The following is an 18,528-nucleotide window of genomic DNA, read 5'->3' on the forward strand; positions in this document are numbered from 1 at the left end:
CCCTCCAACAGCCCCCACCCTGAACCTCCACATTTGGATCAGACTAGGGTTGTGTCTAAAATACAGATCTGAGGAAGCTGCATGGGGCTTTGAAGTTGACCAGACACTCAACACTGCACTAAGAGGAATCAGAGCCCAAAGTCTCCCCACTGGGCAGCACGACCAATAACACTAGCATCGAGACCAGCACTAGGCCAGGCCAACTTTCCAGCCTAGCCTGCCCCTAATGGCACTGGCGCTCAGCTGCCACCAGCCAAACCCCCTATCTCAATGGTCTCTTCTATTAGGACACGTTCTTGGAAGCTTCACTGAGAGGAGCAGGGAACAGTGAATAAAAGCTATCCACTGTCTTGCTAGATCGGAGATAATATTGTAGAGCAAGGCTGTGGTTTTCAAACAAAACAAACAAAAGAAATCCTCAACGAGCGTCCCACATGACTGAAACTTAATTTTAATAGTCTGCATTTGCTTCGCAAATGAGTCCAAAAATTACCAAGCCACAAACACTGAAAGCAATCCTACCCACTGCCAGAAGAAATACACTGGGCAGAAGAAATCAGGCCAGCCTCCTTCTGCTCCACTGTGGTGGAAATGGGGTGAGGTGCTGCTGAAACTTAGATGGCACCCCACACTTTTGGTAACACGATAACTAGAAATGGGGACATAGTGCAATTCTATGCATGATTCATGGTTGAGGGACATAGCACTTTATTTTGGAGGAAGAGGTTTAATGTGCATTTCGGTCATGTTCAAGTGAAGTATATTTGGAATGAAGATATTAGATAAAGAGGAGTTGGTGGCTCCATAAAATACCATGATGGGTATGCAACTCTCTAGGCAGAGTTGCATCTCTGAGATTACTATGGCATTGACTTGGAGGTCAGCCTGAGATGCTCCTATTTCTTGTCGGACTCTGAAAGAATCTGGGAAGCCTAGGTTCTAGGTAAAGAGGATACAGGTATAGCAATTAACTGGGGGACACTAGGCTGACCCTGAAATGTGGGAGCAAGTTAGAGGCTAAGGACAAAGACAGCTCAGACACTCTACCTCCAGGGTTTGAGTATTTTGTTTTATTTTGTGCTGTCTTTTGTTGTTGTTTACTGATTAAGTTGTGTCTGACTCTTGCAACCCCATGAACTGTAGCCCTCCAGGCTCTTCTGTCCGTGGGATTTCCCAGGCAAGAATACTGGAGTGGATTGCATTGTCTTGAAGCTTTCAAAAAATCTTGATCACTGTTGTAGGTTGGTCTTGATTATGTTCTGGTTTAGCAGAGGGCCTGTGTTTATGCTGCAGGGGATCCAGAGGGAACGGGCCACAGTCGAGAGCAACATGACAAGTGACAAACAGGCCTGAACTCAAAAACATGGACATATTCCCGGGAGATTCTCAGAAATACTTGAGATAGGAAGGACTCTCTGAGACTGGCTTTGCAACCTCTGGCATGAATGCTGAATTAAAAGCAGAGAAGCCTTAAAGGCTGGAGAAGCCAGGGACATCAGCCGCCTGGGCTGCAGCTTCTCTTGGAGCCAATGGCGTGCTTGTCTGGACTGGATGTGACCCCTCAGGCCCGACTGTAGTTTCATCAACCACATTGCAGCCTGGGAAATCCAACTACGTTAACACGCTGGGACATAGTCCCTTGCAACCTTACAGGCTCCTTCGGTGGCTCTCTAAGGAGAAACTTCTTCCTGATCTTAGATTATAAGTAGTTTAACTTCTCCTTAGGGCCTGGTTGCATTTTATTTGTTTATTTGCTTTTTCTTTTTTTTTTCATTTTTAAGTTATAAAATTTTACATGACTTCGGTTGTGTCCAACTCATTGTGCCTCTATGGACTGTAGCCTGCCAGGCTCCTCTGTCCATGGGATTCTCCAGGCAAGAATACTGGAGTGGGTCTCCATTCCCTTCTCCAGAGGATCTTCCTAACCCAGGGATTGAACCCGTGTCTCCTGCAGCTCCTGAATTGCAGGAGGATTCCTACCACTGAGCCACTGGGGAAGCCCTATAAAATTTAAAAAATGTGGCAAAATACACTTAACATAGCATTTGCCATCTTAACCTTTTGTAGGTTTACAGTTCAGTGGCATTAAGTGCGTTCATCATGTCATGCAACCATGACCACTGTCCATCTTGTAACTGTTTCCTTCTCCCAGACTGCAGCCCTGTGCCCATTACACAGTAACTTCCTGTTTCCTTCTCCCCCAGCCACTGGAAACCACCATTCTACTTTCTGTCTGGATGAATCTGACTACTTCATGTAACTCATCAGTGGAATCATACAGTATTTATCCTCTTGTGACTCGCTTATTTCAAAGGCCTGGTTTGTTTTTCTCTTATTATGGTCACTGAATTCTCTAAAAAATTGGATCCTCCCTACGCCCACCCTCAACTATTTGTTTGATCATAGCAGCTAGAAAACAAGGTCAAATCTATGCCTGACTGGGATTTTTGTTAGAGTTTCATCTTTTATTCCACTTTCTTTTTATTTCTAACCTACTTGTTTATCATACATGGATTCTGCTTAAAGTGTCTCCAGTCCACTTTGAAACAAGGAAGGGCATACATTTAAAATACCCACAAGCAGGTGATGGAAAAATTTAGGGGATCGGACCAAACCCCTCAGTGAAGTCTGGTCTCCAAACCAGCAGGATGCTAGTCCATGTGGTTGGGTCCATCCTGCAGAGATGTGCATGGTGCTACAGCCTCCGGGAGCTTGGCAGGCCACTGCTGGTCTCTTCAGCAGCTCCCTCTTCTCTGAAGTCAGTGCATTCAGGCCATGGCTTCAAAGCCCAAGACCTTTTTTTTAAAAAACAGATGCACAAGCACTTGTACCACCTGTCTCCCTCAGGAACTCCACTTAGCACTTTCTCTCAAAAGTGAAAGATTTGCATGCTGGTGTAGGCTAGCCTCTTGGACAGGGGTGCAGAGGAAGTTAGGGAGTAGGCTTAGGGCTGAGCCTGGGGTTGGAGATGAGGGGTATGGCTTGAAGGAAGGAATGTCAAGGCTTCTTATTTAAAGCTAATGCTACTAAGTTAGGATCTGAGTTATTTTTATTGGAGTTATATTTCCACATGAGATATTTGTTGGCTCTGAGAAGTCTGTTTCTTTTGGCTCATCCTGGGCCCTCCTCATAAGCCTGAACCAGTGTGGATAGGGTCCACAGGGCTTCTCCTTATAACCGTCACCACCTTCAAACCTCCTTGATACACATTGTCTAACTTCAAGGAGGTTATCCATGCAGGCCATAAGCAGGACCAGTCTCCACAGGATGTAAGGGTTGAAGGGGGGAGTCTGTGGCCAGAAGACCCCCAAACACCTCTCTGCCACTCATCAGCTGTGTGGCAAGTCACTTCACCTCTCTGAAACTCCATCTGCTCCTCTGCAAACTGCGGACAGTAATCTCTTTTCCTCTGAACTATCGTCAGATTAAAAACACCCTTAATAACATGTTACTATTGTAATAATTCTTCTGGAGAACAACAGTTTATTATACATGATCACCTAAATTTTTAGGTGGCACCCAGCTCTTCTGCACCGATTTTATGTCGTGACCTAATTTTTTAAAGTCTCAGAGTTAGTGCTGATCCTTGAAAGGTTTTCTGGACCACTGGTTTCCAAACCTGGCTGCACATGCAGAGCTTTGAAAGGCGTATAATGTGGACACTAAGGAACCAGTGTTTTTATGTTGCTTTCCTAGTGGTTTGGCTTTGTCCACAGATGGGGTTTGAGTTGCTCTTGCCCTGATCCTCCCTCTGATACCAGGCAAGGATCTTGTTCTTTGTTTCCAGGTGAGTGGAAACCACTTTCCCATCCTATTCTCTGTAAGAACTGGCGATTACCAGGCACCCATTCCTCTGTCTCCCAGCCTGTAGCTCTCCCCTCCTTCGGGAGGTGAGTTCAGCCCTTTGTCTCTCCTTGTGATTCTCGGGGGCTCCACTCTAACTTCCTTCCCCACACTTTCTCGCATCTGGAGTTTGGGTTTATTTTTCTTCCTGCCTAACTACTTCTAATATACTAAGTCAATAAACAGATTCTCTGTGGTTACATATGGCAAACAGCTGAAATTTACAGTTGAGGGTAAAATTTCCTCATTTAGGGGGGAAAAATCATTTCACAGATTTAAAAAGTGGTCATTCTGATCTCTAGAGCAAATAAAAGTGTTTTATAACCTTCCACAAAAGCTTATGCCTTGATTAAATTTTTATTATGAATTATTAATTAGAACAAGGAAACACACAGTCCTAAACTTTTGCTTAAATTTGCTCCAGATTGAGATACAAACCCAAAGGTGGCAAGAAACCCTGAAGGGGAGGTTTAATGATGAGCGGCTCACATAAACTCTCCGAGCACTTTCATCTGCCAAAGGCTGCAAACCAGTCAGTAAACCAGCCCACGTGGCCAGGCCCAAACAGAGGCCAGTAATGGACCCAGAATCTTCAGCTGTCCTCCTGGGTTCTGTGTTTGGGTTTCATGGGGGTGTTGGGACTTTGGACACATACGCTATTCACTTCATGAGTGCTGTGATTAGAGCGGTGGGGAGTGGTAGGAAGCAGAGTAGAAAGGCAGCCTGGTGTCTGAGAGTTTGAGTCAGAGGTCAGGGGAAGCAGTCATCATGCTCAAGGTTGAGTGATGAACTCAACGAGGGTCACCCAATACAGCTGTGCAGGTGGCCTGGAGACAGGGGTCAGGGGAACAGCAATTCAGCTCATGTTCTCCTTGCCAAGCTTTGCCCCTTGCTGTAGGGCTGTGTCCACTCAGAGGAAGAGGCATCTTTTTCTGATTTGAACAAGGGAGTCATACGCTGGTCAAGCCTTGCTTGGAGGCAGATAGTATACTATGGGGTGGATAGGAGGGGTGGTCCTGCCTTCTTCCAGAAGAGGCATCTTTTTCTTAGAATACAGAGGGGTGGTTTGGGCACATGGTGACCTCAGATTTAACCAATAGATGTTAGGGATGCGAACATGAACCAGTGTCTTCAAGGAGCTCACAGTAACTCAGGGAAAAGGAAAGCAGAGTAGTACAACACAGTGGTGACAAATGAGGTCCTAGAGGTCTCTGCACATGACTACCCAACCAGATGGAACTGGACAGGAGAGAATCAGGGAAGCTCTCTTGAGGACGATGTCTCAACGAGTCTTGAAAAGTGGAAGAGGGTTGAGAACGAGGCTGCGAAGAGTGGAAAGGTACTGCAGATAAAGACAATGCATCATGGAAGCAATGGAGGGTGGAGAGAGGTCTTCCTGACCAGAAGGAAGGGACGCTCTCAGAGAAGACATGGTGACGCTGGGAGGCTCCCCGCCATGTGTAGCTGTGCTTCAAGCCATTGTCAAATATGAGAATCTTCTCAAAGAAGAGGTGAGACCCATTCCCTTTCCCCACTGGCCAAGGTTGGAAGGCTTGGGCAAACTGCCAAGTCCCTGACACTGTGCTTGGCACTTGATGTGCTGCGAGGCTAGTTTCTTCCCCTTCACCATTTCCTCCTGCCCATTCATTTTCAATACGAAAACAGGGGTAAAAGACATAAAGGTGTTGTCAGTGGTAAAGAATCCCCTTGCCAATGAAGGAGATGCAAGAGAGTCAGGTTTGATCCCTGGATCGGGAAGATCCCCTGGAGTAGGAAATGGCAACCCACTCCAGCATTTTTGCCTGGAGGATTCCGTGGACAGAGAAGCCTGGTGGGCTACAGTCCATGGGGCAGCACAAAGGTCAGACATGACTAAGCACGCATGCACACAGGTGTTTTTACTCAAAGAGGAACTAATAAAAACATGAAACAGAGGGTAATGACTTGGCTTTTGGAGATGGGCAGCCCCCGGGGATTCTGTGTCCCCACCTCTGAGCTGGCTTCGGAGAGCATGTTGAGGTTGCAGCAAGCAGCTGGCCTCCTTGGATTAACCACTCGGGAGGAAGAGAGGAAAGGACAGCTCTTCAGTAGCCCAGGAAGAAAAGTGTTATCTGGCTATCTTTAGGGGCTCACCATCTCTCTGTGTGGCTTTCTAGGCTTCCAGTCATACACAGAGGAGTCTGCACGGAGCCTGTGTGGCATGAGTTTGTCTCTTGTTTATCCTGAATTCAGCGCTCATGGAAAGTGGCATGTTGACAGCACTGCTTCCCAGCATGACATCACATAAATAAGTCTGAAGATACTGCTTTATAAGAACTGTGTAAAGATAAGAGAAATGGTAGGAAGAATTGAAGGATGTTGTTTCTTCCCCAATATCTGCCATGAATCACTGCTCACAGGGAAGACAGAGAACAGAGGCACTGGGGCCCCAGGCCCCAGAGGGCAGGAGGGCGTCGCTTTGGTGTGAGGCTGGGCTGAGAAGGAGGTGGGGGGCTGTGAGGAGGCCTGAAGAGTGGGGTGGCACGGTAGCCTTTCCTGGCATCTAGTTTTGTAATCCTCTGTACTGAGGAACTCCATCAGAGTGTTGCATCCACTCATTAACTAGCAGCTAATAAACGCTTATGGTGAGGGCAGCACAGTGGGGGAGCTCTGAGAGAAGACCCTTCTGTCACTACAAAGGAATGACCTCAACACCCTGGGATTCCTCTTTCCAGAAAAAGGCAGTTCACTTCTCCCTCAGCATCCTGGGGGACTGGTTCCAAGACTCCTGTGGATACCAAATATGTGACTATCCAAACCCTGGGATGCTCAAGTCTCTCATATAAAATGGAGTGATATTTGCAAATAACCTACACACATCTTCCTGTATAATTTAAGTCATCTCTAGATTACTTATGATACCTGGTACAACATAAATGCTATGTAAATACTTGTGACAAATTCAGGTTTTGTTTTTCCAAACTTTTGAATTTTTTTTTTCCCCAAATGCTTTTGATCCATGGTTGGTTGAATTCATGGATGCAGAAGACTGACAGCACTTTTTCCCTCTCCCCTCCTATAAGCACAGGGAAAATCAGCTCAGTTCTGTCACTCAGTCGTGTCCGACTCTTAGCGACCCCATGGACTGCAGCACGCCAGGCTTGCCTATTGATCATCAACTCCCAGAGCTTGCTCAAACTCATGTCCATCAAGTCTGTGATGCCATCCAGCCATCTCATCCTCTGTTGTCCGCTTCTCCTCCTGCCTTCAATCTTTCCCAGCATCAGCGTCTTTTCCAGTGAGTCAGTTCTTCTCATCAGGTGGCCAAAGTATTGGAGTTTCAGCTTTAGCATCAGTCTTTCCAATGAATATTCAGGACTGGTTTCCTTTAGAATTGACTGCTTTGATCTCCTTGTAGTCCAAGGGTTTCTCAAAAGTCTTCTCCAACACTGCAGTTCAAAAGCATAAATTCTTCGGCACAGGGAAAATATGGCACACGATTAGGGAGAAAAGACTCCTGAGAAAACAGTGCTTTATTCTTTTCTTATAAAAGTTCTTTCCTGGAATGTAGCTCAAATACAGGTCCCCAAGGGTTTCTCAGGTGGCTCAGTGGTAAAGAATCTGCCTGCCAGTGCAGGAGATGCAGGTTCAATCCCTGGGTCAAGAAGATCCCCTGGAGAAGGAAATGGCAACTCGCTCCAGTATTCTTGCCTGAAAAATTCCATGGACAGAGGAGCCTGGTGGGCTACAGTCCATGGGGTTGCATAGAGTTGAACATGACTGAGCAACTGAGCGGTGAGCATGCAATGGACACACAGATGCAGATGGATCCCCAAAAGTTCCCTGCAGGATTTTTTTTTTTTGTAAGAGATAGTGTCAGGTCAGGGCTTTAGGGCAGGTGATAAAGACTTTTGGGGGCTGCCCTGCTGAGCCCATTGCTTCCCTAATGGGAGCCTCTTCTTCAGGGCTGGGTGCGAGGGAGGTGGCCCCCAGTGATCTTGTTTGAGGAAGACTCCAGCCAAGGCCCAGCAGAATATTCTGGAAGCTGAGGAGTCCGCTGGTGGGAAGGTAGAAAAGTGGAAGGGGGGAATGGGCAGTAGATGCCTCACTTTGTAAAGACAGATGGAAAATAAAAGGTGTGTCCACAGCCCATGGAAAGTGCTTGATGGTCCTCTCTGCAGGGCTTCTTTGTGAGGTGATGCTCTCCCAGAGCCAGTCGGAAGGAGTTTGAGGATGGAGGGATGTGACCAGGGAATGAGAGAGAAATGTCAGGAAATGAGTTGAGGCTGGGAAGGGAACTGAGAAAGACTGTAAGTGAGGGACATGGTACTTCAGTGAAGGCTGTGACCTCTAAAACCCTAAAGGGTACCGGCTGGTTTGATTCTGGCCCATGAAGTGGCTCAATAGGGTCTTAGAAATTATTTAGCTTTAAGCCCTCAGTTCATAGTTAAGGAAACAGATCCAGAGTAGTCTGAACTTGCCGTTGGTCACATGGTAAGTCTGTGGCCCTGTAGGGCCCAAGATCTAAGCTGCAGTTCCTGGTCTTATCTTTGCTGGGGACATTTGAAGTTCCTTTAGCTTGCCCCTCTGAGGTAGGGGGAAAGCCCATGAAGAAAACTTTGACCTCGGAGTCAGATGATCTTGGGTTGGGGTTCCTACTTAACCAACATGTTTCCCCAGCCTTTCCAGACAAGGACAGGGCCCCAACCCCTGGTTTTCAGGCTGGTGACCAGCCAAAGGTCAGTGGGGAGAGGGGGTTTAAAGCTGATTTGGACCCTCTTAACGTGTCTCTCCCTTTGTTCTTTTCGAGGTGGCAGTTACTGGGCAACATAACTCTCGAGGATGAGATAACCTATCTCAGATAGGAAGGGTTTATCTCTGAGGTTATTGCAAATATGCCTGACTCCTTAATCTAGTTCTGTCCAGATCTGAACTGGTAGCCAGATAAACTGTTTGCTGCCTGATTTCATGTATTTATCAAGTCTAAACAGTGATCAGAGGCAATTATCCTCCCCCAGAGGCCAGGGGCTCAAGAGCTAAGCAGTGCCCTGCAGGCCTGGCTTTTGCTACAGACCCACAAGCTGTCACTCCAGCCCCTGCAGATTTTCTCTGCTTTCCCCACAATCCTAAATTTCAAAGGAGGTTTGATGTTCTAACTGGTCTGTTTTGGTGTTCTCTTGCCCATAACTGAGAATAAAATCCCATGGTTTTTATAGGTGGATGAATCCTTTTTAAAGCCCCTTTTGTTACCACCATGGGGTTTGTGAGCGCTAAAAGTGGGTTTTAAAGGACTAGAGAGACCTTAGATCAGAATTTGCTGATTGTGGAAGGGACCAACTGATGCTAGGCACAGCCCCTTCATTCTGTAGATGGGGAAGCCAAAGCACAGAGGGATTCAATGCTTTATGTAAAAGGAATGTGCTCTTTAGAGTTGGGTAGACCTGAGCTTGAAGCTTGGCTTTGACACTGACCTGCTCTTTCACCTTGGGTAACCTCCTGGAGCCCCTAACTGCCTCATCTATCATGTGGAGGTAACAATTCAGACCTCATAGCATTGTTGTGAGAAGTAAAAACTGGTTGCTCCCTGGTCAAGGTCGCGCAGATAATTGCAGGCAGAGCCAATATGAGAACCCTAGTATCCTGGCTCCCAGACCTGTCTTTTTTCCATTACACTGCAGGATTCTTTCTGGAGGTCTTCGATTGGCCATAAAATCAAAAGTAATAGTTCATTTTTGTCCCACCCAATTCAGTGTTTCTCAGAGGTAGCCCCTCCAGATGGTCTGAAGCTCAGTTCTTCTCCGGACTCTATACAACGACAGCATCTATATTTTTTTTCACAATGAATTAATAATTGACTTGCCATTGTATTTAGAGAAAACCGGATATCACCTCATGGATGTCTCATGGAGAGGGAGTGTCGTTTATTCCACTTATTCTGAAAATTTTTCTACTTAGTTTTGGAGGCAGCAGGAACAGGGATCTTGGGAAACTTTCTGCTCAGCCAGAGGATATTACTGGTCCACAGGATGACCAGTCTAGTTCAAAGTCGGGGCCTAACGGTGAAGATCCCAGGACTGGAGTCAGCCTGTCTTGCAGCCCTCGCCAGGCGTTGTCTCCGCCTCAGACACTAGGTGGCGCCAAAGACACATCCTCGCGGCGCAAGGCGCGGTCGCAGCTTGGGAGGACTCGCCTTGGCGCCGCGGAATTCTCCGGGTTTCCACGCAGGGTCAGGGTTCCTTCCGGCTGGCCACCTCTCGCCACAGTGTCCTCGCATCAAAAGGACGGCTACTTTCTGGGGAAAGGCCTAGGTTGCTGACCGGCGATGGGAGTCATGCCCCATTTGGTGTTAGGATCCTCCAGTTCAGCATTATAAACACCAAAGGGCTAAGCTTGTTTGTTCCTCATCCGTCGTCCCAACCCCACCTCCCCCACCCCCGCCCCTCCTGTGTCATTAACGGTTCATTTGCTTTGAGTGGCATCGTTACGAAGGTTGGGGGCGCTAAATATACCTCCCCATCTTTCTATTTTTAAAAGACTGCAGACGTGACACAAATTATGCTCGCATGACGGGCGCCTCCGAGTTGGCCTAGAGAGGTTGCCGTGGGGACTGTGGAGCAGGAGGGGGTCTGCCTGGCGAGGGTGTCACGTTGCTCTTCAGCCAGGTGCGTCCTGTACCCGTCTCCTCCGGCCCTGCCGCCGCGAGCGCCCCCTGGAGGCTGGCGGGGGAGTCGGGCACGGGCGCGGCCTCCACTTTTCCGTTCCCTTTCTTGGGATGCTGCAGAGATTCCCAGTGGCCTCTCAAATCGCGATAAAGTTTCCCCACTTTAAACGCGACTGCAGTCCTTTTACGTCCCGGTCTGCATCGTCCTTTCCACCTCTACCCGTTTCCTCTGCCCCATCCAGACAAATGGCTTCCCGGCCCCACCGGGTTCCCCACTGGTCCCAGCTCCCCGTTGTGCCTCCAGATCTCGGTTCCTCCTCCAAGGACCCCGTCGCGGGTCTTGACCCCTTGGGCACTGATCCAGGCGGGATTAGGGGCTCTTCCCCACACCATGGCGTCCCTCCATTCCAGAGAATCAGGAATTAAGCCACATTTGGTCCCTTTCATTTCTACTCAAGGCAGAAAGCACACTTCAGGTATTTTTTTGTGTGTGTACTAGGACCATCAGATCTGGTAGTGATTTGAGGATAAGGGTAGTTTTCTTTCTTTTTTGTTTCTTTTTTTCTGCCCCAGAAGTTGCCTTTTTAACTAGTAAGTACAGTGCCCTAGGAGGAGTGCAGGCCTGGAAAGCTGATGGCAATTTCAACTACATTAAGCTTCAGCGGTGAGGCCAAATGGAGGCTAGACAGAGCGTGAAGAGTTGGCAGAAGAAAAAGGGAAAGAGAGGACCAGGAGGGGTTACAGGAGCAAAGGCCCCGTGTTTGCAGGTCTTAGGATGTCGAAATTCTACCGCTGGCTCTGAGAGCCTTGGCATCGTGGGTAAATTACTTTACTTCTTGATCCTTGGTTTCCTGGCCTGTAAAATGGGAATACTACTGCCTACCTCATAGAGCAGTGGTGAAGATTGTGAACTAATATGTAGACAAAGTGCCCTCTGGGAAGATAAAGAAGGCTACAATATGATAGCTGGTAGCATAATCAAATTGAAGCCATTGCTTTAGTTTCTAACCAAACTGACTTTACAGACATCCAGAAGTATATGCTTTTCTCCTCTTGTTTGGGATAAGGAGTAACTTTCCCTGAATTTTGAGTGTATTCCTTTGTTTTATGGGCTATGATGTCCTCTCCTTGCTAGAAAGGAAGGGAGGGTAACTGGCTCCCCACCCTCCAAGACCCTTGAAGAGGAATTCCTGATGTAGCCATGTCACTGGGAATAAATGATGTAACTTGGGGGCATGTCAGTTTACTCAAGTGTACCATGGGGTTTTCACATAGGCCTCTCCCTTCCAGAAAATATTTTGGGACACCAATATTGGTGTACCATCTGATGGGAATGTTCCCACGTGTGGCAGCAAGTCCATGTCTTAGCTTCTGGTGAAAGTCGGGGTTTGTAAACTGAGCTCATTTATGAATAAATAGTACAAACATGATTGATGCAGCTAGCTGTCCTCTACTGCTTGTGACTCAGTTTATTCATGCTCTGCAAAAGATGGCTCCTTTGCTCACCGGCAGCCTTAAACAGTGTTTCATTAAAACTAGCTTCACGATTATTAAAAGACAGCCCAATCAAAAGCTATACATTCCTTCTGTATGTCTGTATACATGGAGCCGTATATATGATGTACATTTCTAAGTGGGTGTATGCGCCTGCATGTATGTGTACATATGTATTTGTGTGGGTATATGCTTAGTAATTTAATTCAATGGCACAAATTCTTGGGGAAAATACCCAGGAACTGGCTCCCTTTCTGTTGCTAGATCAGAGTAGAGGCCAGTTCCTGAGGGCGTGACGTCAGTGGCTTCTCACTGACTCCACGGTAGATTCCACAGAGCGCTGTCCCAGTGTTGAGAGTCACAGTCTTAGGACAGGCAAGTTTTGACTTGCTCTGCTCTCAGGATGTCCCTTTTCTCCTCAGCAGTGTTGAGGGGCTTGGGCTGGGAAGTGTTAGGGGGAAAGTGTCCTTGCAAAAAGAGACATGACCCTCCGGGCTTTCGTTTCTGGGGCTGGCTGTCTAGCTTTCCTAATGAACAAATATGTTCTCTTTAAGGAAACAAACAAAGCAAAAACATCTATTCATCTGGATTTTATTTGTTTGTTTTAAATACAAACAAAAGGAGAGAGGAGACGTGGTTATTTCTGCAGCAACTATTTCAAATGCAAGTTATTCCATCGCTCCAGGTGTTCCGATGGTGTTTGTCACCGTAGTACCCACGGGGCTAGTTCCGACCATTATATGGTAAGGCTTTCTTTCTTTCCAAAATTCCCAGCGTTCCTTTAAGGCCCATTTAGCTGCGGGTTTTGTTTATTCTCTCAGCAATCAGCATTTAAAATAAGATAAACAAGCATTTTTCCTGGTCTGTGAATCCCCACCGACCAGCCTCCACCTGCACACCTGAAGTCAATGGGCCCAATTGAATTTCTTGGTAACCCATATCCCCTTCAGAGACTGGCTCCCTCCATATACCAAGCTGGAAATAGAGAGCTTAAGCAGGGCAAAATGTAATTTTAAGAATTGCTAATGATGCTAGGAATCTGCAGTGCAATTAGCATCATTGAATTTGGCGCTCCTCCGAAGGCACAGAACTCCTTGCCATCCTGCAGTGGCAGCAGCGGCAAGCGCCTCCTTGCATGCCTGGGCGGCCGGGGGTGCTGGCAGCCGCTTTGCACCCAAGTAGGAGCATTTGGTTAGGCTTCCTCTCTCTCTCTCTCTCTCAGCTATTGACTCCTTTGTCTCTTTTCTGACTTGCAGAGGGAGGGATATATGCATTCGTTATATTCTTAGCACTCAGTCCCCCAGTGCGTGCGTGTGTTCATGCTAAGTCACTTCAGTCATGTCCAACCCTTTGCGACCCCATGGACTGTAGCCTGCCAGGCTCCTCTGTCCATAGGATTCTCCAGGCAAAAATACTGGAGTGGGTTGCTGTGCCTTCCACCAGGGGATCTTTCTGACCCAGTGATCAAACCCACATCTCTTATGTTTCCTGCGTTGGCAGGTGAGTTCTTTATCACTAGTGCCACCTGGGAAGCCCTCAATCCCCCAGTGGAGTCACTCTGTTTTCTAGGTAAGTGGGGTCCCTGCTTTGTGAATTCACTTTGCTCCCTTGGATTTCAGTGCTCCAGTTCAACCAGTGTTCCGCCTGTCCTGGAACCCCAGTAATTCTGAAGCTGTTAATTGGCACCTCACATCTTAGTGGTTGGGGCACCCTCCGACCCCACGTAACCACTGTAAGATATACCCTCTCTTTCTCTTTCCTTCTCTAACTTCCCTTTTTTTGCTGCTCTCTAAGGTTCAGAGGTAGTAGGAAGAGTTAAACGTAGCGATAGGAACGGAGCCAGAAGAAGAGAGGGAATGAGAAGGCAGAAAAAGAGAAAATGAATGATTGGATGCAAAATAAACCTTTGCTTGTTCATAAGGAAATTATTTTTGCTCTCAGGAAAAATAGTGTGGGCCAGGCATAGAAACCGTGTTAGCTGGCTTAGAGGTTGCTGAATGCAGAATTTGATCTTGGTGGGTCTGTTCAGTTTAGCAAAGGTTTTGGCTCTGGGGATCCTCTTTCAGATACGGAGGCCCAAATCAGAAGCACATAGAGGGGAGCTGTTCTTCCCAGATTCCAGATGTGTCTGTGAGACAACACATTCTGGGGCAAATTGATTTCACCCTGGGGAAACTGGAGATTTTTCAAAGTTATGTCTGCAGAGCCGGCTAATGCAATTCCCCATTAGTGCATTAAAGTGTGCCCTTATTAATTCAAACATAAAGGCAACAAAATAAGCTGTTAAATTTAAAATATAATACATATATAATGAGGAGAATGTGTGAAAGCCTTATTCAAATGAAAATACAGGAGTGTTTGAACTACTGAGGTATCTTTTGTATTGAATTATGAGCATATGTAATAGATTTAATTATTAATTTCCCCATTGTTCTATGCACACAGACAGGGTTCAAGGCACAGTCATTCTCTGGCTTTCATAGATCTAATTTGTATAATTATTGCCTGAATAAAGAATTGCTCCAATTCCTAGCTCTCTTTCTTTCTTCCCCCTTTCTAAATACTATTTCAATGCCGCATTCCAAAAGGGGAACACCTGCCACTTCTTCAAAGTCAGCTGATCATTTGGAATGATGGACGGCACGGCTGCCGATGACGTTCCCCTTTCAAGTCTCTTTGTCTAAGTGAATTATCGTGCATCCTTTTAATTTTATTGAACAAATTACATTTGTCAAGGTCTATCTTTGTAAATAAATGATAACTAGAGACACATGGATGCGTATTTCTGCTGTTCAAGGGCTCTTGTTCCATTTCTGGAAGCCAGATGAACATGGAACAAAGGAGAAACTTTCCTCTAAAAGCAATTATCTTTCTGCATTCCCATCAGTATAATTATATTGCAGGGAATTTTAAGAAGCTGTAGAAGTAGAATTGAATGCTTAAAACTGTGTTTGCTGAATTGCTATGCAAAAGTTGAGCAGGCTGTATTACATCACACGAAATAGTCTAACTCTCTTCTGGGCACATTTCTCCCAAGTTTAGAGTGGGCCGGAGGCTGGGGACAGTGTGAAGAGGGGGTGTCGGGGAGGTAGGTCAGATTTAGGGGTTCATGTGCTTCTTGAAAGGAATGTTTAATGACATTTCTAAACACTGAGGGCTGTAAGCAAGCAGACTGGAGATATACACAATGAAAGTACCCATTTCTGGTCTATTTGGAAAGCTTCTGATTTGCCGTTTGCCCTCTACCTGGAGCAGAAACCTACAAGCTCATTAACTAATCCATTAATGGTGGTGAAATAAGAAGGGGATTCTTCATGAAATCATGGGAGAAGCACATACACTGCCCCCCAAAGCAAGTGAGCAGCTGGTTTAGAGAGATATTGAATGTGGTTTGTGTGGCTACTGTGTCAATACTGCATGTCAACAAGGATCATTTCTTCATCACTGTCTCCCCCAGACTTTAGTGAAGTAAACTGTATTGTCTCATCATTGATGGCTATCCATCAGGCTCATCTCTCCCCTTCCCAATTTTTACCAAACTACCTGATGAACATTCAGGGCTGGCGGGGGAGCGCCTGTGTGAAATGAAGATGGAACATGCCAGAACCATGGGCTGGCTTAGGACTGGGCTGGCAGGCTTTAAGTTACTAGACAACTGAATGGGTAACATTTTAGAGATCCTGAAAAAAGAAACCCAGAGGCAGAGATAACCTTATATTTTCAAAGAGAGATGGGTACTGTAATGACCTATATGAGAAAATAATTTATATAAAAAGGAATGGACATATGTATATGTATAATTGATTCACTTTGCTGTACATCTGAAACTAATACAACATTGTAAATCAATTATACTCCAATAAAAAATTAAAAAACAAAATAAAAACAGGTGGGTAAAAGGGTGGGTTAAAAGCCAGGAAATAACATTTCTCATTCACAAGAGATTATGGAGCTGGGGAAGGAGCATGGGCCTGGTGGTTGGAATTAGGAGCAGGTGTTCATTGGAAGGACTGATGCTAAAGCTGAAACTCCAGTACTTTGGCCACCTCATGTGAAGAGTTGACTCATTGGAAAAGACCCTGATGCTGGGAGGGACTGGGGGCAAAAGGAGAAGGGGAAGACAGAGGATGAGATGGCTGGATGGCATCACCGATTCGATGGACATGAGTTTGGGTGAACTCCGGGAGTTGGTGATGGACAGGGAGGCCTGGTGTGCTGCGATTCACGGGATTGCAAACAGTCGGACACAACTGAGCGACTGAACTGACTTGACTCGGCCTCCTGCAGCTATTGGAGGGGTCTGGACCAGATGATCCGATAACCTATGTTGAGATTCTTGGTCCAAGACCATGAACCCCATTGTATGGGGGCATGGATCTCCATGGGAAAGTGGTGGAGGGAAGATCCAAGTACTGGGACTGAGTAACTAGAGCTTTATGAATATGTTGAAAAGGAAAAATGATTTATTTGCTCAACAAATGAGTCAAGTGTTTTCTGTCTCCAATTTCTGTGGCTGAGGTTTGGTTTGGCAAGAGCTGAAATCCAAGGGATCACTGAAAGTAACATGGTCAGAAAGTGGTAGGTCTATAAAATAGGCTGAAAATGGTACCGTGGGCATCTTTGTGATGGAAAAGACTCTTCTCTCAGGAGAAGACATAAGACTGACTGGCATGTGACTTGTGTCATTCAGAGCATTTCACCAAGCAGGCGGTGAAGGGGATGGGCGGAGAGAGCAGCATGTCTGAGTTAGTAATGAATTCAGTTCCCCCGCAAAGTTCCTGGTGCTGGAATAGAATGTTACCTCAGACATAGTCCCTGTTTTTGGAACCAGGTTGCATAAGCCTGATGGGGAGAGGTCAGGTAGGAACATCAGTGATTATCGGACAGAACGATAAGGGCCATGGCAAGGTTCTGGTGGCGGGGGAGGGGGTGGTGGTGTGCTATGTGAGCACAGTAGGGGAGCACCGACTCAGCCTGGTGGGGCTGGAGGTGGTCAGCAAAAGTCATGAAAAAACAGTGAAGCTTGAGTAGAACAGAAAAAGTGGGGGGAAGGGGAGTGGTAATGGAGGGAAGGATATGTGAGGACCAGTGACAGAAAGCAGCCAGGCATGTTCAGGAAGCTGCTAATATTCCAAGATGACTAAGAAGGAGGGTGCGAGTGGGCGAGTGGAAGAGGATGTACCAGACAAGGAAGAGTGTGGAGTCCTTGCCAGGAGGCAGCATTTTATGCCGCACATTATAGGAAAGAATTGAAGGAGTCTCACAGCTGAGTGAGACGATCAGGCTTGGGAAGGCTCACATGGGGAGTCAGGACAAGCCATTGGGGTCCAGTGAGAAAAGAGAAGTGAGAGCTCCTATTCAAAGCCAAGAAAAAGTTGTGCTGCCAAAGGTACTAAAGTATAGAGCTTTCCCCCTTTACTCAGTAGTCTCTCAACTTGTCATGCTGTTTGTTAGAAATTTGCCATTTAATGTCACCTTCTGCAGGCACAGAGATGCTTGTGTGGAACGTGCAGACCCTCCCGGGAGCCTGGGGCCCTATCTCCCAAGACTTTGGACACTGATGGCCCTCTGGTGGCTGGGCGTCTCCCTGAGGAGCTGCTAGGTGCTGCGGCCTCCTAGGGGTGGGAAAGTGAAGCCGGTCCCCTGCCCAGGGACCAGTGCCCCCAGTGGTACTGTGATGTGTATGTCGGGATTCTCTAGGCCTCTGGGCCTGGGGTGGTCACAAGGCTTACCTGCGCTATTGTTGTGTTTGTAGCTCAGTCATATCTGACTCTTGGCAACCCCGTGGACTGTAGCCTGCCAGGCTCCTCAGTCCGTGGAATTCTCCAGGCAAGAATACTGAAGTGGGTAGTCATTCCCTTCTCTGGGGATCTTCCCAACTCAGGGGTTGAACCTGCGTCTCCTGCATTGCAAGCAGATTCTTTACTGTCTGAGCCACCAGGGAAGCCCTGCCTGGGACAGCAGACCATAACCGGGGGCTTAGGGCACTGGCTCATCTGGGCCAGCCCTTCTGCCACCTCTCAGCCACTCACTCACCTGCCAAAGGCACTGTGGCTGTGTCAGCCTAGGGTGGAGATAGCTATCACCAAGTCCACCCCTGGATACCAAAAGGCATGCTGGCTCAACCCTGCCCCTCCTCACGACTATGCCTGGGCCCTGCTGGTGGCGGAGCTGGCAGTGGTCACTGGGAGGGCTTAGGGAGAAGGGAGGTGGGGCAGAGACTAGGGTGCCAGGTGAGTGAGTGGCCGAGAGGTGGCAGAAGGGCTGGCCCAGATGAGCCAGTGCCCTAAGCCCCCAATTATGGTCTGTTGTCCCATGGACTTCACTTCCAAAACACTAATTTATTAAGAATTTCAAGATGGCAACCACAGAGCACTGAACTTCAAATGTGGCCTTCTTCTGTGAAGCTGTAGTGCTCACTTACCCATGAAGCTTACTGGCAGCAAAGGGCTATAGCAGAGCCAGGCTCAAGGCAGGAAACCCATTAGGGAGGGACCAGAGCTGTCTGGGTGATGAGTCATGTGAACCACAGTGAAGGCAGTGGTGGGAAT

The sequence above is a fragment of the Ovis canadensis genome, chromosome 1, assembly GCF_042477335.2.
Source record: "Ovis canadensis isolate MfBH-ARS-UI-01 breed Bighorn chromosome 1, ARS-UI_OviCan_v2, whole genome shotgun sequence".
Lineage (NCBI taxonomy): Eukaryota > Metazoa > Chordata > Mammalia > Artiodactyla > Bovidae > Ovis > Ovis canadensis.